The following is a 22,827-nucleotide window of genomic DNA, read 5'->3' as shown; positions in this document are numbered from 1 at the left end:
CAAGGCGAAGATGTGGGACGGCTCAAGGTGGCTCAGCAATTTTGCATGCACACTGCTTTAAAAAAAAAATCAAAAAAAATCACACCTAGCTGATGAAGGTGTCATGTAAAGCTTTCAAAGGAATGCTATTAGTACATTTGAGCAGAAATGTAAGTCAACAAATTTGAAACTTGCACATTGATAATAAATTAGTGCAGGACATCGCTTGACCTAAGTTGAATGTTGACAAGAGAGTGCAGCTCAGTACAGGAATTTGCAATAGAATAATCAAACATATTGCAAAGAGAGTCAAAGCCAAATCTGATAAAAATATTCCATATGACCTAACTCATAGTGTAGAGCAATCACGTGTTTAGCACACAGGGATAGCCAAAATGCTTTGAATATTTTGCATTTTTACAAGAATTGGAAAAGAAATACAAATGATAAGCCAGCACACCGACATTGTTAAAAGAGGAGAAAGAAGACTGGGTCAACATCACCAGAATGTGTTTAAAAACCTTTTTGTTCTAGGCGCACTGACATAAAATACTTCAAAACCTGTGGGACGTGTACATCTCAGTCTGTTTCTTTTGGCGGTCATGTAGCTGTCCTCGTTAGTATAGTGGATAGTATCTCCGCCTGTCACGCGGAAGACCGGGGTTCGATTCCCCGACGGGGAGAGTTCCTACTTCAGTGCACTACAGAGGAACTTCTGACTTGGCACCCTTTTCAGGAAGGATGAAGTTGAATCCTATGCCCACGTTTGCTCTAGATTCATCTACATAGATGAATAAAGACACTCGCACATTGTAGATCAATCCTTTGATAAAGCACCCTAGAGAGAATTTGGTGCCCATTGGTGATGTTATCTCTAAGCAGGCGTGACAAAACCTGCATACAACCAAGGCTGAGACTTAAGAGGATGGAAAGATTTTTTCAATTTCATAAACTACATCAGATGCTTTACTGGTGTCGAATATTGTAAGACATTAAATGTGGTGACTTGACTATGACTTGAAGGGAAGTACTTGGTAACTGCATCTTGCCTTTGGATTGTACGTGTTCACTTTTGACTTGTGTCGGGACTTGAGTGTCAAGTCTTGAGATGTACTTGTTACATTTACATTTACATTTATGGCATTTAACAGGCGCTCTTATCCAGTGCGACTTACAAAGGTGCTGTGTTATTTACTCATAGAATACAGCCTAGTCATTACAGTAGGTTGGAGTCCAATATAGAAATGATCGAGATTACTGTAGAAATACAGGGATCACTGCTGTTGCCTAGAAGTACAAAATGCATGAGGTCTATCTTAAACAATGATAAGTGCAATAAACAATAAGTTCTAAAGTTTGTTAGACAGCATCAGTGTAATAAATAATACTCTACATTAAGTGCTAATTCAGTTCTGTCAATAAAGGAGCAGGGTCATTTGTCATTTAAATATTCCATGAATAGATGGGTCTTCAGTCTGTGTTTGAAGCCTGCAAGGGACTCCGCTGTCCGGACAGCAAGCGGAAGTTAATTCCACCATCTGTGAGCCAGGACAGGAAATAGTCTCAACGCTTGTCTTCCATGAGACTTGAAGCATGGCATTTCAAGCCAAGCCATACTTGAGGTTCGAAGAACGCGAGGTTACGAATCGGGCTTTGACCATTAACTCAATGTATGAAGGGGCTGGCCCATTTTTGGCTTGGTAGGCAAGCATCAAGATTTTAAATCTGAGGTGTGCAGCTACTGGAAGCCAATGAAGGGAGCGCAGCAGCGGGGTAACACAGTTCAGCATTTAACACTATCATCCCCTCCCTGCTCACTACTAAGTTGGAGGATCTAGGACTGCATACATCCCTGTGCGACTGGATCTCCAACTTCCTAACAGACAGACCACAATCAGTACGGGTGGGCAACCGTGCCTCATCCACCCTCACCCTCAGCACTGGAGCTCCTCAGGGTTGTGTCCTAAGCCCCCTGCTCTACTCACTGTACACCTACGACTGCACAGCCACTTCCAGCTCCACCATCATTGTCAAGTTTGCTGACGACACCGTTGTCACGGGCCTGATCTCGGACAACGATGAGAGGGCCTACCTGGAGGAGATTAAACACCTGGAAAACTGGTGCCAGGAAAATAATCTCCTCCTAAACGTCAGTGAGACAAAGGAGCTGATCGTGGATTGCAGCAAGAAGCAGGAGCGGCACTACCAACCCGTGAGGATCAGTGGAACCACGGTGGAAAGAGTAGATAGTTTCAGGTACCTTGGTGTTCACATCTCGCAGGACCTGTCCTGGTCCCGCCATACCAACTCCCTGGCAAAGAAGGCTCGTCAGCGTCTTTACCACCTCAGACGCCTAAGAGACTTCAGACTGCCCTCCAAGGTACTGCGGAACTTCTACACCTGCACTATCGAGAGCATCCTCACGGGGAACATCACAGTGTGGTTTGGGAACAGCAACAAGCAGGACAGACAAACACTCCAAAGGGTAGTGCGTTCAGCAGAGCGCATCACTCATACGGAACTTCCTGACCTGCAGACCATCTACTACAAGCGGTGCCAGACCAAGGCCAGGAGGATTGTGAAGGACCCCACCCATCCCAACAATAGGCTCTTCTCTCTGTTGAGGTCAGGGAAGTGCTTTCGCTCCCTGAAGACCAAGACAGAGAGACGGAAGAGGAGCTTCTTCCCACAGGCCGTTCGGGCACTGAATCAGGGAAACTGATAAACTGTGGGGACTACCACCACCATGTAACATAACTGTAAATATGTTCAAATTCCCACCATGTAACATATAACTGTAAATGCCATGGCAAGCATATACAAAAAGAGAACTAGAGGACAGTGTGCACTCATTCTTCCAGCAAAGCCATCAGGAAAGAAACATTCCCTCACACTACACGCAGGAGTCGAAACGGCATGGGGACCCCCGCTGGATTTCAAGTGCAACGCCGTAACCTCCCGACCATCGCAGCTGTCGCACAGCTTGGGCACTTCGGGGTTAAGTCCTAGGTCTTCCTCAAGTTCAATTAAGAGTCCCCATCTGTCATTGATTCAGGGTTGTAAATGGCCTGAGATGTAAATTCAAAGATTTGGGAATCTCACAAATGGTCCACTCGCTATTTTAGCAAGCTAATGTCAATTCTAGTTGAACAGGTGCTCAAAAGCTTGTCAGAGTATTAGATTGATTCGCTACCTACAACACTAACGTGGTATCCAAGGTTTCCAAGGCGAAGATGTGGGACGGCTCAAGGTGGCTCAGCAATTTTGCATGCACACTGCTTTAAAAAAAAAATCAAAAAAATCACACCTAGCTGATGAAGGTGTCATGTAAAGCTTTCAAAGGAATGCTATTAGTACATTTGAGCAGAAATGTAAGTCAACAAATTTGAAACTTGCACATTGATAATAAATTAGTGCAGGACATCGCTTGACCTAAGTTGAATGTTGACAAGAGAGTGCAGCTCAGTACAGGAATTTGCAATAGAATAATCAAACATATTGCAAAGAGAGTCAAAGCCAAATCTGATAAAAATATTCCATATGACCTAACTCATAGTGTAGAGCAATCACGTGTTTAGCACACAGGGATAGCCAAAATGCTTTGAATATTTTGCATTTTTACAAGAATTGGAAAAGAAATACAAATGATAAGCCAGCACACCGACATTGTTAAAAGAGGAGAAAGAAGACTGGGTCAACATCACCAGAATGTGTTTAAAAACCTTTTTGTTCTAGGCGCACTGACATAAAATACTTCAAAACCTGTGGGACGTGTACATCTCAGTCTGTTTCTTTTGGCGGGCATGTAGCTGTCCTCGTTAGTATAGTGGATAGTATCTCCGCCTGTCACGCGGAAGACCGGGGTTCGATTCCCCGACGGGGAGAGTTCCTACTTCAGTGCACTGCAGAGGAACTTCTGACTTGGCACCCTTTTCAGGAAGGATAAAGTTGAATCCTATGCCCACGTTTGCTCTAGATTCATCTACATAGATGAATAAAGACGCTCGCACATTGTAGATCAATCCTTTGATAAAGCACCCTAGAGAGAATTTGGTGCCCATTGGTGATGTTATCTCTAAGCAGGCGTGACAAAACCTGCATACAACCAAGGCTGAGACTTAAGAGGATGGAAAGATTTTTTCAATTTCATAAACTACATCAGATGCTTTACTGGTGTCGAATATTGTAAGACATTAAATGTGGTGACTTGACTATGACTTGAAGGGAAGTACTTGGTAACTGCATCTTGCCTTTGGATTGTACGTGTTCACTTTTGACTTGTGTCGGGACTTGAGTGTCAAGTCTTGAGATGTACTTGTTACATTTACATTTACATTTATGGCATTTAACAGGCGCTCTTATCCAGTGCGACTTACAAAGGTGCTGTGTTATTTACTCATAGAATACAGCCTAGTCATTACAGTAGGTTGGAGTCCAATATAGAAATGATCGAGATTACTGTAGAAATACAGGGATCACTGCTGTTGCCTAGAAGTACAAAATGCATGAGGTCTATCTTAAACAATGATAAGTGCAATAAACAATAAGTTCTAAAGTTTGTTAGACAGCATCAGTGTAATAAATAATACTCTACATTAAGTGCTAATTTAGTTCTGTCAATAAAGGAGCAGGGTCATTTGTCATTTAAATATTCCATGAATAGATGGGTCTTCAGTCTGTGTTTGAAGCCTGCAAGGGACTCCGCTGTCCGGACAGCAAGCGGAAGTTAATTCCACCATCTGTGAGCCAGGACAGGAAATAGTCTCAATGCTTGTCTTCCATGAGACTTGAAGCATGGCATTTCAAGCCAAGCCATACTTGAGGTTCGAAGAACGCGAGGTTACGAATCGGGCTTTGACCATTAACTCAATGTATGAAGGGGCTGGCCCATTTTTGGCTTGGTAGGCAAGCATCAAGATTTTAAATCTGAGGTGTGCAGCTACTGGAAGCCAATGAAGGGAGCGCAGCAGCGGGGTAACACAGTTCAGCATTTAACACTATCATCCCCTCCCTGCTCACTACTAAGTTGGAGGATCTAGGACTGCATACATCCCTGTGCGACTGGATCTCCAACTTCCTAACAGACAGACCACAATCAGTACGGGTGGGCAACCGTGCCTCATCCACCCTCACCCTCAGCACTGGAGCTCCTCAGGGTTGTGTCCTAAGCCCCCTGCTCTACTCACTGTACACCTACGACTGCACAGCCACTTCCAGCTCCACCATCATTGTCAAGTTTGCTGACGACACCGTTGTCACGGGCCTGATCTCGGACAACGATGAGAGGGCCTACCTGGAGGAGATTAAACACCTGGAAAACTGGTGCCAGGAAAATAATCTCCTCCTAAACGTCAGTGAGACAAAGGAGCTGATCGTGGATTGCAGCAAGAAGCAGGAGCGGCACTACCAACCCGTGAGGATCAGTGGAACCACGGTGGAAAGAGTAGATAGTTTCAGGTACCTTGGTGTTCACATCTCGCAGGACCTGTCCTGGTCCCGCCATACCAACTCCCTGGCAAAGAAGGCTCGTCAGCGTCTTTACCACCTCAGACGCCTAAGAGACTTCAGACTGCCCTCCAAGGTACTGCGGAACTTCTACACCTGCACTATCGAGAGCATCCTCACGGGGAACATCACAGTGTGGTTTGGGAACAGCAACAAGCAGGACAGACAAACACTCCAAAGGGTAGTGCGTTCAGCAGAGCGCATCACTCATACGGAACTTCCTGACCTGCAGACCATCTACTACAAGCGGTGCCAGACCAAGGCCAGGAGGATTGTGAAGGACCCCACCCATCCCAACAATAGGCTCTTCTCTCTGTTGAGGTCAGGGAAGTGCTTTCGCTCCCTGAAGACCAAGACAGAGAGACGGAAGAGGAGCTTCTTCCCACAGGCCGTTCGGGCACTGAATCAGGGAAACTGATAAACTGTGGGGACTACCACCACCATGTAACATAACTGTAAATATGTTCAAATTCCCACCATGTAACATATAACTGTAAATGCCATGGCAAGCATATACAAAAAGAGAACTAGAGGACAGTGTGCACTCATTCTTCCAGCAAAGCCATCAGGAAAGAAACATTCCCTCACACTACACGCAGGAGTCGAAACGGCATGGGGACCCCCGCTGGATTTCAAGTGCAACGCCGTAACCTCCCGACCATCGCAGCTGTCGCACAGCTTGGGCACTTCGGGGTTAAGTCCTAGGTCTTCCTCAAGTTCAATTAAGAGTCCCCATCTGTCATTGATTCAGGGTTGTAAATGGCCTGAGATGTAAATTCAAAGATTTGGGAATCTCACAAATGGTCCACTCGCTATTTTAGCAAGCTAATGTCAATTCTAGTTGAACAGGTGCTCAAAAGCTTGTCAGAGTATTAGATTGATTCGCTACCTACAACACTAACGTGGTATCCAAGGTTTCCAAGGCGAAGATGTGGGACGGCTCAAGGTGGCTCAGCAATTTTGCATGCACACTGCTTTAAAAAAAAAATCAAAAAAAATCACACCTAGCTGATGAAGGTGTCATGTAAAGCTTTCAAAGGAATGCTATTAGTACATTTGAGCAGAAATGTAAGTCAACAAATTTGAAACTTGCACATTGATAATAAATTAGTGCAGGACATCGCTTGACCTAAGTTGAATGTTGACAAGAGAGTGCAGCTCAGTACAGGAATTTGCAATAGAATAATCAAACATATTGCAAAGAGAGTCAAAGCCAAATCTGATAAAAATATTCCATATGACCTAACTCATAGTGTAGAGCAATCACGTGTTTAGCACACAGGGATAGCCAAAATGCTTTGAATATTTTGCATTTTTACAAGAATTGGAAAAGAAATACAAATGATAAGCCAGCACACCGACATTGTTAAAAGAGGAGAAAGAAGACTGGGTCAACATCACCAGAATGTGTTTAAAAACCTTTTTGTTCTAGGCGCACTGACATAAAATACTTCAAAACCTGTGGGACGTGTACATCTCAGTCTGTTTCTTTTGGCGGTCATGTAGCTGTCCTCGTTAGTATAGTGGATAGTATCTCCGCCTGTCACGCGGAAGACCGGGGTTCGATTCCCCGACGGGGAGAGTTCCTACTTCAGTGCACTACAGAGGAACTTCTGACTTGGCACCCTTTTCAGGAAGGATGAAGTTGAATCCTATGCCCACGTTTGCTCTAGATTCATCTACATAGATGAATAAAGACACTCGCACATTGTAGATCAATCCTTTGATAAAGCACCCTAGAGAGAATTTGGTGCCCATTGGTGATGTTATCTCTAAGCAGGCGTGACAAAACCTGCATACAACCAAGGCTGAGACTTAAGAGGATGGAAAGATTTTTTCAATTTCATAAACTACATCAGATGCTTTACTGGTGTCGAATATTGTAAGACATTAAATGTGGTGACTTGACTATGACTTGAAGGGAAGTACTTGGTAACTGCATCTTGCCTTTGGATTGTACGTGTTCACTTTTGACTTGTGTCGGGACTTGAGTGTCAAGTCTTGAGATGTACTTGTTACATTTACATTTACATTTATGGCATTTAACAGGCGCTCTTATCCAGTGCGACTTACAAAGGTGCTGTGTTATTTACTCATAGAATACAGCCTAGTCATTACAGTAGGTTGGAGTCCAATATAGAAATGATCGAGATTACTGTAGAAATACAGGGATCACTGCTGTTGCCTAGAAGTACAAAATGCATGAGGTCTATCTTAAACAATGATAAGTGCAATAAACAATAAGTTCTAAAGTTTGTTAGACAGCATCAGTGTAATAAATAATACTCTACATTAAGTGCTAATTCAGTTCTGTCAATAAAGGAGCAGGGTCATTTGTCATTTAAATATTCCATGAATAGATGGGTCTTCAGTCTGTGTTTGAAGCCTGCAAGGGACTCCGCTGTCCGGACAGCAAGCGGAAGTTAATTCCACCATCTGTGAGCCAGGACAGGAAATAGTCTCAACGCTTGTCTTCCATGAGACTTGAAGCATGGCATTTCAAGCCAAGCCATACTTGAGGTTCGAAGAACGCGAGGTTACGAATCGGGCTTTGACCATTAACTCAATGTATGAAGGGGCTGGCCCATTTTTGGCTTGGTAGGCAAGCATCAAGATTTTAAATCTGAGGTGTGCAGCTACTGGAAGCCAATGAAGGGAGCGCAGCAGCGGGGTAACACAGTTCAGCATTTAACACTATCATCCCCTCCCTGCTCACTACTAAGTTGGAGGATCTAGGACTGCATACATCCCTGTGCGACTGGATCTCCAACTTCCTAACAGACAGACCACAATCAGTACGGGTGGGCAACCGTGCCTCATCCACCCTCACCCTCAGCACTGGAGCTCCTCAGGGTTGTGTCCTAAGCCCCCTGCTCTACTCACTGTACACCTACGACTGCACAGCCACTTCCAGCTCCACCATCATTGTCAAGTTTGCTGACGACACCGTTGTCACGGGCCTGATCTCGGACAACGATGAGAGGGCCTACCTGGAGGAGATTAAACACCTGGAAAACTGGTGCCAGGAAAATAATCTCCTCCTAAACGTCAGTGAGACAAAGGAGCTGATCGTGGATTGCAGCAAGAAGCAGGAGCGGCACTACCAACCCGTGAGGATCAGTGGAACCACGGTGGAAAGAGTAGATAGTTTCAGGTACCTTGGTGTTCACATCTCGCAGGACCTGTCCTGGTCCCGCCATACCAACTCCCTGGCAAAGAAGGCTCGTCAGCGTCTTTACCACCTCAGACGCCTAAGAGACTTCAGACTGCCCTCCAAGGTACTGCGGAACTTCTACACCTGCACTATCGAGAGCATCCTCACGGGGAACATCACAGTGTGGTTTGGGAACAGCAACAAGCAGGACAGACAAACACTCCAAAGGGTAGTGCGTTCAGCAGAGCGCATCACTCATACGGAACTTCCTGACCTGCAGACCATCTACTACAAGCGGTGCCAGACCAAGGCCAGGAGGATTGTGAAGGACCCCACCCATCCCAACAATAGGCTCTTCTCTCTGTTGAGGTCAGGGAAGTGCTTTCGCTCCCTGAAGACCAAGACAGAGAGACGGAAGAGGAGCTTCTTCCCACAGGCCGTTCGGGCACTGAATCAGGGAAACTGATAAACTGTGGGGACTACCACCACCATGTAACATAACTGTAAATATGTTCAAATTCCCACCATGTAACATATAACTGTAAATGCCATGGCAAGCATATACAAAAAGAGAACTAGAGGACAGTGTGCACTCATTCTTCCAGCAAAGCCATCAGGAAAGAAACATTCCCTCACACTACACGCAGGAGTCGAAACGGCATGGGGACCCCCGCTGGATTTCAAGTGCAACGCCGTAACCTCCCGACCATCGCAGCTGTCGCACAGCTTGGGCACTTCGGGGTTAAGTCCTAGGTCTTCCTCAAGTTCAATTAAGAGTCCCCATCTGTCATTGATTCAGGGTTGTAAATGGCCTGAGATGTAAATTCAAAGATTTGGGAATCTCACAAATGGTCCACTCGCTATTTTAGCAAGCTAATGTCAATTCTAGTTGAACAGGTGCTCAAAAGCTTGTCAGAGTATTAGATTGATTCGCTACCTACAACACTAACGTGGTATCCAAGGTTTCCAAGGCGAAGATGTGGGACGGCTCAAGGTGGCTCAGCAATTTTGCATGCACACTGCTTTAAAAAAAAAAATCAAAAAAATCACACCTAGCTGATGAAGGTGTCATGTAAAGCTTTCAAAGGAATGCTATTAGTACATTTGAGCAGAAATGTAAGTCAACAAATTTGAAACTTGCACATTGATAATAAATTAGTGCAGGACATCGCTTGACCTAAGTTGAATGTTGACAAGAGAGTGCAGCTCAGTACAGGAATTTGCAATAGAATAATCAAACATATTGCAAAGAGAGTCAAAGCCAAATCTGATAAAAATATTCCATATGACCTAACTCATAGTGTAGAGCAATCACGTGTTTAGCACACAGGGATAGCCAAAATGCTTTGAATATTTTGCATTTTTACAAGAATTGGAAAAGAAATACAAATGATAAGCCAGCACACCGACATTGTTAAAAGAGGAGAAAGAAGACTGGGTCAACATCACCAGAATGTGTTTAAAAACCTTTTTGTTCTAGGCGCACTGACATAAAATACTTCAAAACCTGTGGGACGTGTACATCTCAGTCTGTTTCTTTTGGCGGGCGTGTAGCTGTCCTCGTTAGTATAGTGGATAGTATCTCCGCCTGTCACGCGGAAGACCGGGGTTCGATTCCCCGACGGGGAGAGTTCCTACTTCAGTGCACTGCAGAGGAACTTCTGACTTGGCACCCTTTTCAGGAAGGATGAAGTTGAATCCTATGCCCACGTTTGCTCTAGATTCATCTACATAGATGAATAAAGACGCTCGCACATTGTAGATCAATCCTTTGATAAAGCACTCTAGAGAGAATTTGGTGCCCATTGGTGATGTTATCTCTAAGCAGGCGTGACAAAACCTGCATACAACCAAGGCTGAGACTTAAGAGGATGGAAAGATTTTTTCAATTTCATAAACTACATCAGATGCTTTACTGGTGTCGAATATTGTAAGACATTAAATGTGGTGACTTGACTATGACTTGAAGGGAAGTACTTGGTAACTGCATCTTGCCTTTGGATTGTACGTGTTCACTTTTGACTTGTGTCGGGACTTGAGTGTCAAGTCTTGAGATGTACTTGTTACATTTACATTTACATTTATGGCATTTAACAGGCGCTCTTATCCAGTGCGACTTACAAAGGTGCTGTGTTATTTACTCATAGAATACAGCCTAGTCATTACAGTAGGTTGGAGTCCAATATAGAAATGATCGAGATTACTGTAGAAATACAGGGATCACTGCTGTTGCCTAGAAGTACAAAATGCATGAGGTCTATCTTAAACAATGATAAGTGCAATAAACAATAAGTTCTAAAGTTTGTTAGACAGCATCAGTGTAATAAATAATACTCTACATTAAGTGCTAATTCAGTTCTGTCAATAAAGGAGCAGGGTCATTTGTCATTTAAATATTCCATGAATAGATGGGTCTTCAGTCTGTGTTTGAAGCCTGCAAGGGACTCCGCTGTCCGGACAGCAAGCGGAAGTTAATTCCACCATCTGTGAGCCAGGACAGGAAATAGTCTCAACGCTTGTCTTCCATGAGACTTGAAGCATGGCATTTCAAGCCAAGCCATACTTGAGGTTCGAAGAACGCGAGGTTACGAATCGGGCTTTGACCATTAACTCAATGTATGAAGGGGCTGGCCCATTTTTGGCTTGGTAGGCAAGCATCAAGATTTTAAATCTGAGGTGTGCAGCTACTGGAAGCCAATGAAGGGAGCGCAGCAGCGGGGTAACACAGTTCAGCATTTAACACTATCATCCCCTCCCTGCTCACTACTAAGTTGGAGGATCTAGGACTGCATACATCCCTGTGCGACTGGATCTCCAACTTCCTAACAGACAGACCACAATCAGTACGGGTGGGCAACCGTGCCTCATCCACCCTCACCCTCAGCACTGGAGCTCCTCAGGGTTGTGTCCTAAGCCCCCTGCTCTACTCACTGTACACCTACGACTGCACAGCCACTTCCAGCTCCACCATCATTGTCAAGTTTGCTGACGACACCGTTGTCACGGGCCTGATCTCGGACAACGATGAGAGGGCCTACCTGGAGGAGATTAAACACCTGGAAAACTGGTGCCAGGAAAATAATCTCCTCCTAAACGTCAGTGAGACAAAGGAGCTGATCGTGGATTGCAGCAAGAAGCAGGAGCGGCACTACCAACCCGTGAGGATCAGTGGCACCACGGTGGAAAGAGTAGATAGTTTCAGGTACCTTGGTGTTCACATCTCGCAGGACCTGTCCTGGTCCCGCCATACCAACTCCCTGGCAAAGAAGGCTCGTCAGCGTCTTTACCACCTCAGACGCCTAAGAGACTTCAGACTGCCCTCCAAGGTACTGCGGAACTTCTACACCTGCACTATCGAGAGCATCCTCACGGGGAACATCACAGTGTGGTTTGGGAACAGCAACAAGCAGGACAGACAAACACTCCAAAGGGTAGTGCGTTCAGCAGAGCGCATCACTCATACGGAACTTCCTGACCTGCAGACCATCTACTACAAGCGGTGCCAGACCAAGGCCAGGAGGATTGTGAAGGACCCCACCCATCCCAACAATAGGCTCTTCTCTCTGTTGAGGTCAGGGAAGTGCTTTCGCTCCCTGAAGACCAAGACAGAGAGACGGAAGAGGAGCTTCTTCCCACAGGCCGTTCGGGCACTGAATCAGGGAAACTGATAAACTGTGGGGACTACCACCACCATGTAACATAACTGTAAATATGTTCAAATTCCCACCATGTAACATATAACTGTAAATGCCATGGCAAGCATATACAAAAAGAGAACTAGAGGACAGTGTGCACTCATTCTTCCAGCAAAGCCATCAGGAAAGAAACATTCCCTCACACTACACGCAGGAGTCGAAACGGCATGGGGACCCCCGCTGGATTTCAAGTGCAACGCCGTAACCTCCCGACCATCGCAGCTGTCGCACAGCTTGGGCACTTCGGGGTTAAGTCCTAGGTCTTCCTCAAGTTCAATTAAGAGTCCCCATCTGTCATTGATTCAGGGTTGTAAATGGCCTGAGATGTAAATTCAAAGATTTGGGAATCTCACAAATGGTCCACTCGCTATTTTAGCAAGCTAATGTCAATTCTAGTTGAACAGGTGCTCAAAAGCTTGTCAGAGTATTAGATTGATTCGCTACCTACAACACTAACGTGGTATCCAAGGTTTCCAAGGCGAAGATGTGGGACGGCTCAAGGTGGCTCAGCAATTTTGCATGCACACTGCTTTAAAAAAAAAAATCAAAAAAATCACACCTAGCTGATGAAGGTGTCATGTAAAGCTTTCAAAGGAATGCTATTAGTACATTTGAGCAGAAATGTAAGTCAACAAATTTGAAACTTGCACATTGATAATAAATTAGTGCAGGACATCGCTTGACCTAAGTTGAATGTTGACAAGAGAGTGCAGCTCAGTACAGGAATTTGCAATAGAATAATCAAACATATTGCAAAGAGAGTCAAAGCCAAATCTGATAAAAATATTCCATATGACCTAACTCATAGTGTAGAGCAATCACGTGTTTAGCACACAGGGATAGCCAAAATGCTTTGAATATTTTGCATTTTTACAAGAATTGGAAAAGAAATACAAATGATAAGCCAGCACACCGACATTGTTAAAAGAGGAGAAAGAAGACTGGGTCAACATCACCAGAATGTGTTTAAAAACCTTTTTGTTCTAGGCGCACTGACATAAAATACTTCAAAACCTGTGGGACGTGTACATCTCAGTCTGTTTCTTTTGGCGGGCGTGTAGCTGTCCTCGTTAGTATAGTGGATAGTATCTCCGCCTGTCACGCGGAAGACCGGGGTTCGATTCCCCGACGGGGAGAGTTCCTACTTCAGTGCACTGCAGAGGAACTTCTGACTTGGCACCCTTTTCAGGAAGGATGAAGTTGAATCCTATGCCCACGTTTGCTCTAGATTCATCTACATAGATGAATAAAGACACTCGCACATTGTAGATCAATCCTTTGATAAAGCACCCTAGAGAGAATTTGGTGCCCATTGGTGATGTTATCTCTAAGCAGGCGTGACAAAACCTGCATACAACCAAGGCTGAGACTTAAGAGGATGGAAAGATTTTTTCAATTTCATAAACTACATCAGATGCTTTACTGGTGTCGAATATTGTAAGACATTAAATGTGGTGACTTGACTATGACTTGAAGGGAAGTACTTGGTAACTGCATCTTGCCTTTGGATTGTACGTGTTCACTTTTGACTTGTGTCGGGACTTGAGTGTCAAGTCTTGAGATGTACTTGTTACATTTACATTTACATTTATGGCATTTAACAGGCGCTCTTATCCAGTGCGACTTACAAAGGTGCTGTGTTATTTACTCATAGAATACAGCCTAGTCATTACAGTAGGTTGGAGTCCAATATAGAAATGATCGAGATTACTGTAGAAATACAGGGATCACTGCTGTTGCCTAGAAGTACAAAATGCATGAGGTCTATCTTAAACAATGATAAGTGCAATAAACAATAAGTTCTAAAGTTTGTTAGACAGCATCAGTGTAATAAATAATACTCTACATTAAGTGCTAATTCAGTTCTGTCAATAAAGGAGCAGGGTCATTTGTCATTTAAATATTCCATGAATAGATGGGTCTTCAGTCTGTGTTTGAAGCCTGCAAGGGACTCCGCTGTCCGGACAGCAAGCGGAAGTTAATTCCACCATCTGTGAGCCAGGACAGGAAATAGTCTCAACGCTTGTCTTCCATGAGACTTGAAGCATGGCATTTCAAGCCAAGCCATACTTGAGGTTCGAAGAACGCGAGGTTACGAATCGGGCTTTGACCATTAACTCAATGTATGAAGGGGCTGGCCCATTTTTGGCTTGGTAGGCAAGCATCAAGATTTTAAATCTGAGGTGTGCAGCTACTGGAAGCCAATGAAGGGAGCGCAGCAGCGGGGTAACACAGTTCAGCATTTAACACTATCATCCCCTCCCTGCTCACTACTAAGTTGGAGGATCTAGGACTGCATACATCCCTGTGCGACTGGATCTCCAACTTCCTAACAGACAGACCACAATCAGTACGGGTGGGCAACCGTGCCTCATCCACCCTCACCCTCAGCACTGGAGCTCCTCAGGGTTGTGTCCTAAGCCCCCTGCTCTACTCACTGTACACCTACGACTGCACAGCCACTTCCAGCTCCACCATCATTGTCAAGTTTGCTGACGACACCGTTGTCACGGGCCTGATCTCGGACAACGATGAGAGGGCCTACCTGGAGGAGATTAAACACCTGGAAAACTGGTGCCAGGAAAATAATCTCCTCCTAAACGTCAGTGAGACAAAGGAGCTGATCGTGGATTGCAGCAAGAAGCAGGAGCGGCACTACCAACCCGTGAGGATCAGTGGAACCACGGTGGAAAGAGTAGATAGTTTCAGGTACCTTGGTGTTCACATCTCGCAGGACCTGTCCTGGTCCCGCCATACCAACTCCCTGGCAAAGAAGGCTCGTCAGCGTCTTTACCACCTCAGACGCCTAAGAGACTTCAGACTGCCCTCCAAGGTACTGCGGAACTTCTACACCTGCACTATCGAGAGCATCCTCACGGGGAACATCACAGTGTGGTTTGGGAACAGCAACAAGCAGGACAGACAAACACTCCAAAGGGTAGTGCGTTCAGCAGAGCGCATCACTCATACAGAACTTCCTGACCTGCAGACCATCTACTACAAGCGGTGCCAGACCAAGGCCAGGAGGATTGTGAAGGACCCCACCCATCCCAACAATAGGCTCTTCTCTCTGTTGAGGTCAGGGAAGTGCTTTCGCTCCCTGAAGACCAAGACAGAGAGACGGAAGAGGAGCTTCTTCCCACAGGCCGTTCGGGCACTGAATCAGGGAAACTGATAAACTGTGGGGACTACCACCACCATGTAACATAACTGTAAATATGTTCAAATTCCCACCATGTAACATATAACTGTAAATGCCATGGCAAGCATATACAAAAAGAGAACTAGAGGACAGTGTGCACTCATTCTTCCAGCAAAGCCATCAGGAAAGAAACATTCCCTCACACTACACGCAGGAGTCGAAACGGCATGGGGACCCCCGCTGGATTTCAAGTGCAACGCCGTAACCTCCCGACCATCGCAGCTGTCGCACAGCTTGGGCACTTCGGGGTTAAGTCCTAGGTCTTCCTCAAGTTCAATTAAGAGTCCCCATCTGTCATTGATTCAGGGTTGTAAATGGCCTGAGATGTAAATTCAAAGATTTGGGAATCTCACAAATGGTCCACTCGCTATTTTAGCAAGCTAATGTCAATTCTAGTTGAACAGGTGCTCAAAAGCTTGTCAGAGTATTAGATTGATTTGCTACCTACAACACTAACGTGGTATCCAAGGTTTCCAAGGCGAAGATGTGGGACGGCTCAAGGTGGCTCAGCAATTTTGCATGCACACTGCTTTAAAAAAAAAATCAAAAAAATCACACCTAGCTGATGAAGGTGTCATGTAAAGCTTTCAAAGGAATGCTATTAGTACATTTGAGCAGAAATGTAAGTCAACAAATTTGAAACTTGCACATTGATAATAAATTAGTGCAGGACATCGCTTGACCTAAGTTGAATGTTGACAAGAGAGTGCAGCTCAGTACAGGAATTTGCAATAGAATAATCAAACATATTGCAAAGAGAGTCAAAGCCAAATCTGATAAAAATATTCCATATGACCTAACTCATAGTGTAGAGCAATCACGTGTTTAGCACACAGGGATAGCCAAAATGCTTTGAATATTTTGCATTTTTACAAGAATTGGAAAAGAAATACAAATGATAAGCCAGCACACCGACATTGTTAAAAGAGGAGAAAGAAGACTGGGTCAACATCACCAGAATGTGTTTAAAAACCTTTTTGTTCTAGGCGCACTGACATAAAATACTTCAAAACCTGTGGGACGTGTACATCTCAGTCTGTTTCTTTTGGGGTGCATGTAGCTGTCCTCGTTAGTATAGTGGATAGTGTCTCCGCCTATCACGCGGAAGACCGGGGTTCGATTCCCCGACGGGGAGAGTTCCTACTTCAGTGCACTGCAGAGGAACTTCTGACTTGGCACCCTTTTCAGGAAGGATAAAGTTGAATCCTATGCCCATGTTTGCTCTAGATTCATCTACATAGATGAATAAAGACGCTCGCACATTGTAGATCAATCCTTTGATAAAGCACCCTAGAGAGAATTTGGTGCCCATTGGTGATGTTATCTCTAAGCAGGTGTGACAAAACCTGCATACAACCAAGGCTGAGACTTAAGAGGATGGAAAGATTTTTTCAATTTCATAAACTACATCAGATGCTTTACTGGTGTCGAATATTGTAAGACATTAAATGTGGTGACTTGACTATGACTTGAAGGGAAGTACTTGGTAACTGCATCTTGCCTTTGGATTGTACGTGTTCACTTTTGACTTGTGTCGGGACTTGAGTGTCAAGTCTTGAGATGTACTTGTTACATTTACATTTACATTTATGGCATTTAACAGGCGCTCTTATCCAGTGCGACTTACAAAGGTGCTGTGTTATTTACTCATAGAATACAGCCTAGTCATTACAGTAGGTTGGAGTCCAATATAGAAATGATCGAGATTACTGTAGAAATACAGGGATCACTGCTGTTGCCTAGAAGTACAAAATGCATGAGGTCTATCTTAAACAATGATAAGTGCAATAAACAATAAGTTCTAAAGTTTGTTAGACAGCATCAGTGTAATAAATAATACTCTACATTAAGTGCTAATTCAGTTCTGTCAATAAAGGAGCAGGGTCATTTGTCATTTAAATATTCCATGAATAGATGGGTCTTCAGTCTGTGTTTGAAGCCTGCAAGGGACTCCGCTGTCCGGACAGCAAGCGGAAGTTAATTCCACCATCTGTGAGCCAGGACAGGAAATAGTCTCAACGCTTGTCTTCCATGAGACTTGAAGCATGGCATTTCAAGCCAAGCCATACTTGAGGTTCGAAGAACGCGAGGTTACGAATCGGGCTTTGACCATTAACTCAATGTATGAAGGGGCTGGCCCATTTTTGGCTTGGTAGGCAAGCATCAAGATTTTAAATCTGAGGTGTGCAGCTACTGGAAGCCAATGAAGGGAGCGCAGCAGCGGGGTAACACAGTTCAGCATTTAACACTATCATCCCCTCCCTGCTCACTACTAAGTTGGAGGATCTAGGACTGCATACATCCCTGTGCGACTGGATCTCCAACTTCCTAACAGACAGACCACAATCAGTACGGGTGGGCAACCGTGCCTCATCCACCCTCACCCTCAGCACTGGAGCTCCTCAGGGTTGTGTCCTAAGCCCCCTGCTCTACTCACTGTACACCTACGACTGCACAGCCACTTCCAGCTCCACCATCATTGTCAAGTTTGCTGACGACACCGTTGTCACGGGCCTGATCTCGGACAACGATGAGAGGGCCTACCTGGAGGAGATTAAACACCTGGAAAACTGGTGCCAGGAAAATAATCTCCTCCTAAACGTCAGTGACACAAAGGAGCTGATCGTGGATTGCAGCAAGAAGCAGGAGCGGCACTACCAACCCGTGAGGATCAGTGGAACCACGGTGGAAAGAGTAGATAGTTTCAGGTACCTTGGTGTTCACATCTCGCAGGACCTGTCCTGGTCCCGCCATACCAACTCCCTGGCAAAGAAGGCTCGTCAGCGTCTTTACCACCTCAGACGCCTAAGAGACTTCAGACTGCCCTCCAAGGTACTGCGGAACTTCTACACCTGCACTATCGAGAGCATCCTCACGGGGAACATCACAGTGTGGTTTGGGAACAGCAACAAGCAGGACAGACAAACACTCCAAAGGGTAGTGCGTTCAGCAGAGCGCATCACTCATACGGAACTTCCTGACCTGCAGACCATCTACTACAAGCGGTGCCAGACCAAGGCCAGGAGGATTGTGAAGGACCCCACCCATCCCAACAATAGGCTCTTCTCTCTGTTGAGGTCAGGGAAGTGCTTTCGCTCCCTGAAGACCAAGACAGAGAGACGGAAGAGGAGCTTCTTCCCACAGGCCGTTCGGGCACTGAATCAGGGAAACTGATAAACTGTGGGGACTACCACCACCATGTAACATAACTGTAAATATGTTCAAATTCCCACCATGTAACATATAACTGTAAATGCCATGGCAAGCATATACAAAAAGAGAACTAGAGGACAGTGTGCACTCATTCTTCCAGCAAAGCCATCAGGAAAGAAACATTCCCTCACACTACACGCAGGAGTCGAAACGGCATGGGGACCCCCGCTGGATTTCAAGTGCAACGCCGTAACCTCCCGACCATCGCAGCTGTCGCACAGCTTGGGCACTTCGGGGTTAAGTCCTAGGTCTTCCTCAAGTTCAATTAAGAGTCCCCATCTGTCATTGATTCAGGGTTGTAAATGGCCTGAGATGTAAATTCAAAGATTTGGGAATCTCACAAATGGTCCACTCGCTATTTTAGCAAGCTAATGTCAATTCTAGTTGAACAGGTGCTCAAAAGCTTGTCAGAGTATTAGATTGATTCGCTACCTACAACACTAACGTGGTATCCAAGGTTTCCAAGGCGAAGATGTGGGACGGCTCAAGGTGGCTCAGCAATTTTGCATGCACACTGCTTTAAAAAAAAAATCAAAAAAAATCACACCTAGCTGATGAAGGTGTCATGTAAAGCTTTCAAAGGAATGCTATTAGTACATTTGAGCAGAAATGTAAGTCAACAAATTTGAAACTTGCACATTGATAATAAATTAGTGCAGGACATCGCTTGACCTAAGTTGAATGTTGACAAGAGAGTGCAGCTCAGTACAGGAATTTGCAATAGAATAATCAAACATATTGCAAAGAGAGTCAAAGCCAAATCTGATAAAAATATTCCATATGACCTAACTCATAGTGTAGAGCAATCACGTGTTTAGCACACAGGGATAGCCAAAATGCTTTGAATATTTTGCATTTTTACAAGAATTGGAAAAGAAATACAAATGATAAGCCAGCACACCGACATTGTTAAAAGAGGAGAAAGAAGACTGGGTCAACATCACCAGAATGTGTTTAAAAACCTTTTTGTTCTAGGCGCACTGACATAAAATACTTCAAAACCTGTGGGACGTGTACATCTCAGTCTGTTTCTTTTGGCGTGCATGTAGCTGTCCTCGTTAGTATAGTGGATAGTATCTCCGCCTGTCACGCGGAAGACCGGGGTTCGATTCCCCGACGGGGAGAGTTCCTACTTCAGTGCACTGCAGAGGAACTTCTGACTTGGCACCCTTTTCAGGAAGGATAAAGTTGAATCCTATGCCCACGTTTGCTCTAGATTCATCTACATAGATGAATAAAGACGCTCGCACATTGTAGATCAATCCTTTGATAAAGCACCCTAGAGAGAATTTGGTGCCCATTGGTGATGTTATCTCTAAGCAGGCGTGACAAAACCTGCATACAACCAAGGCTGAGACTTAAGAGGATGGAAAGATTTTTTCAATTTCATAAACTACATCAGATGCTTTACTGGTGTCGAATATTGTAAGACATTAAATGTGGTGACTTGACTATGACTTGAAGGGAAGTACTTGGTAACTGCATCTTGCCTTTGGATTGTACGTGTTCACTTTTGACTTGTGTCGGGACTTGAGTGTCAAGTCTTGAGATGTACTTGTTACATTTACATTTACATTTATGGCATTTAACAGGCGCTCTTATCCAGTGCGACTTACAAAGGTGCTGTGTTATTTACTCATAGAATACAGCCTAGTCATTACAGTAGGTTGGAGTCCAATATAGAAATGATCGAGATTACTGTAGAAATACAGGGATCACTGCTGTTGCCTAGAAGTACAAAATGCATGAGGTCTATCTTAAACAATGATAAGTGCAATAAACAATAAGTTCTAAAGTTTGTTAGACAGCATCAGTGTAATAAATAATACTCTACATTAAGTGCTAATTTAGTTCTGTCAATAAAGGAGCAGGGTCATTTGTCATTTAAATATTCCATGAATAGATGGGTCTTCAGTCTGTGTTTGAAGCCTGCAAGGGACTCCGCTGTCCGGACAGCAAGCGGAAGTTAATTCCACCATCTGTGAGCCAGGACAGGAAATAGTCTCAACGCTTGTCTTCCATGAGACTTGAAGCATGGCATTTCAAGCCAAGCCATACTTGAGGTTCGAAGAACGCGAGGTTACGAATCGGGCTTTGACCATTAACTCAATGTATGAAGGGGCTGGCCCATTTTTGGCTTGGTAGGCAAGCATCAAGATTTTAAATCTGAGGTGTGCAGCTACTGGAAGCCAATGAAGGGAGCGCAGCAGCGGGGTAACACAGTTCAGCATTTAACACTATCATCCCCTCCCTGCTCACTACTAAGTTGGAGGATCTAGGACTGCATACATCCCTGTGCGACTGGATCTCCAACTTCCTAACAGACAGACCACAATCAGTACGGGTGGGCAACCGTGCCTCATCCACCCTCACCCTCAGCACTGGAGCTCCTCAGGGTTGTGTCCTAAGCCCCCTGCTCTACTCACTGTACACCTACGACTGCACAGCCACTTCCAGCTCCACCATCATTGTCAAGTTTGCTGACGACACCGTTGTCACGGGCCTGATCTCGGACAACGATGAGAGGGCCTACCTGGAGGAGATTAAACACCTGGAAAACTGGTGCCAGGAAAATAATCTCCTCCTAAACGTCAGTGACACAAAGGAGCTGATCGTGGATTGCAGCAAGAAGCAGGAGCGGCACTACCAACCCGTGAGGATCAGTGGAACCACGGTGGAAAGAGTAGATAGTTTCAGGTACCTTGGTGTTCACATCTCGCAGGACCTGTCCTGGTCCCGCCATACCAACTCCCTGGCAAAGAAGGCTCGTCAGCGTCTTTACCACCTCAGACGCCTAAGAGACTTCAGACTGCCCTCCAAGGTACTGCGGAACTTCTACACCTGCACTATCGAGAGCATCCTCACGGGGAACATCACAGTGTGGTTTGGGAACAGCAACAAGCAGGACAGACAAACACTCCAAAGGGTAGTGCGTTCAGCAGAGCGCATCACTCATACGGAACTTCCTGACCTGCAGACCATCTACTACAAGCGGTGCCAGACCAAGGCCAGGAGGATTGTGAAGGACCCCACCCATCCCAACAATAGGCTCTTCTCTCTGTTGAGGTCAGGGAAGTGCTTTCGCTCCCTGAAGACCAAGACAGAGAGACGGAAGAGGAGCTTCTTCCCACAGGCCGTTCGGGCACTGAATCAGGGAAACTGATAAACTGTGGGGACTACCACCACCATGTAACATAACTGTAAATATGTTCAAATTCCCACCATGTAACATATAACTGTAAATGCCATGGCAAGCATATACAAAAAGAGAACTAGAGGACAGTGTGCACTCATTCTTCCAGCAAAGCCATCAGGAAAGAAACATTCCCTCACACTACACGCAGGAGTCGAAACGGCATGGGGACCCCCGCTGGATTTCAAGTGCAACGCCGTAACCTCCCGACCATCGCAGCTGTCGCACAGCTTGGGCACTTCGGGGTTAAGTCCTAGGTCTTCCTCAAGTTCAATTAAGAGTCCCCATCTGTCATTGATTCAGGGTTGTAAATGGCCTGAGATGTAAATTCAAAGATTTGGGAATCTCACAAATGGTCCACTCGCTATTTTAGCAAGCTAATGTCAATTCTAGTTGAACAGGTGCTCAAAAGCTTGTCAGAGTATTAGATTGATTCGCTACCTACAACACTAACGTGGTATCCAAGGTTTCCAAGGCGAAGATGTGGGACGGCTCAAGGTGGCTCAGCAATTTTGCATGCACACTGCTTTAAAAAAAAAATCAAAAAAATCACACCTAGCTGATGAAGGTGTCATGTAAAGCTTTCAAAGGAATGCTATTAGTACATTTGAGCAGAAATGTAAGTCAACAAATTTGAAACTTGCACATTGATAATAAATTAGTGCAGGACATCGCTTGACCTAAGTTGAATGTTGACAAGAGAGTGCAGCTCAGTACAGGAATTTGCAATAGAATAATCAAACATATTGCAAAGAGAGTCAAAGCCAAATCTGATAAAAATATTCCATATGACCTAACTCATAGTGTAGAGCAATCACGTGTTTAGCACACAGGGATAGCCAAAATGCTTTGAATATTTTGCATTTTTACAAGAATTGGAAAAGAA

The 22,827-nt window shown here is 44.9% G+C and overlaps 7 non-coding genes across 7 annotated transcripts; all 7 read left to right on the top strand.

The window, feature by feature from the left end:
• Window positions 1-590: 590 nt before the first annotated feature.
• On the top strand, window positions 591-662 carry trnad-guc (transfer RNA aspartic acid (anticodon GUC)). Its single transcript has one exon. It is a non-coding gene; the product is annotated as a tRNA-Asp (tRNA).
• A 3,129-nt stretch (window positions 663-3,791) lies between these two features.
• trnad-guc (transfer RNA aspartic acid (anticodon GUC)) lies at window positions 3,792-3,863 on the top strand. The gene has a single exon. It is a non-coding gene; the product is annotated as a tRNA-Asp (tRNA).
• Window positions 3,864-6,993: 3,130 nt separating this feature from the next.
• On the top strand, window positions 6,994-7,065 carry trnad-guc (transfer RNA aspartic acid (anticodon GUC)). Its single transcript has one exon. It is a non-coding gene; the product is annotated as a tRNA-Asp (tRNA).
• Window positions 7,066-10,195: 3,130 nt separating this feature from the next.
• trnad-guc (transfer RNA aspartic acid (anticodon GUC)) lies at window positions 10,196-10,267 on the top strand. Its single transcript has one exon. It is a non-coding gene; the product is annotated as a tRNA-Asp (tRNA).
• A 3,130-nt stretch (window positions 10,268-13,397) lies between these two features.
• Window positions 13,398-13,469, top strand: trnad-guc (transfer RNA aspartic acid (anticodon GUC)). Its single transcript has one exon. It is a non-coding gene; the product is annotated as a tRNA-Asp (tRNA).
• A 3,129-nt stretch (window positions 13,470-16,598) lies between these two features.
• trnad-guc (transfer RNA aspartic acid (anticodon GUC)) lies at window positions 16,599-16,670 on the top strand. The gene has a single exon. It is a non-coding gene; the product is annotated as a tRNA-Asp (tRNA).
• A 3,130-nt stretch (window positions 16,671-19,800) lies between these two features.
• trnad-guc (transfer RNA aspartic acid (anticodon GUC)) lies at window positions 19,801-19,872 on the top strand. Its single transcript has one exon. It is a non-coding gene; the product is annotated as a tRNA-Asp (tRNA).
• Window positions 19,873-22,827: the final 2,955 nt, after the last annotated feature.

This window comes from Electrophorus electricus, chromosome 10 (genome assembly GCF_041902795.1).
Source record: "Electrophorus electricus isolate QZ-2024a chromosome 10, ASM4190279v1, whole genome shotgun sequence".
Taxonomy (NCBI): Eukaryota; Metazoa; Chordata; class Actinopteri; order Gymnotiformes; family Gymnotidae; genus Electrophorus; species Electrophorus electricus.
The sequence above is the reverse complement of the archived record's forward strand: the minus strand, read 5'-3'. Positions and strand labels throughout refer to the sequence as shown.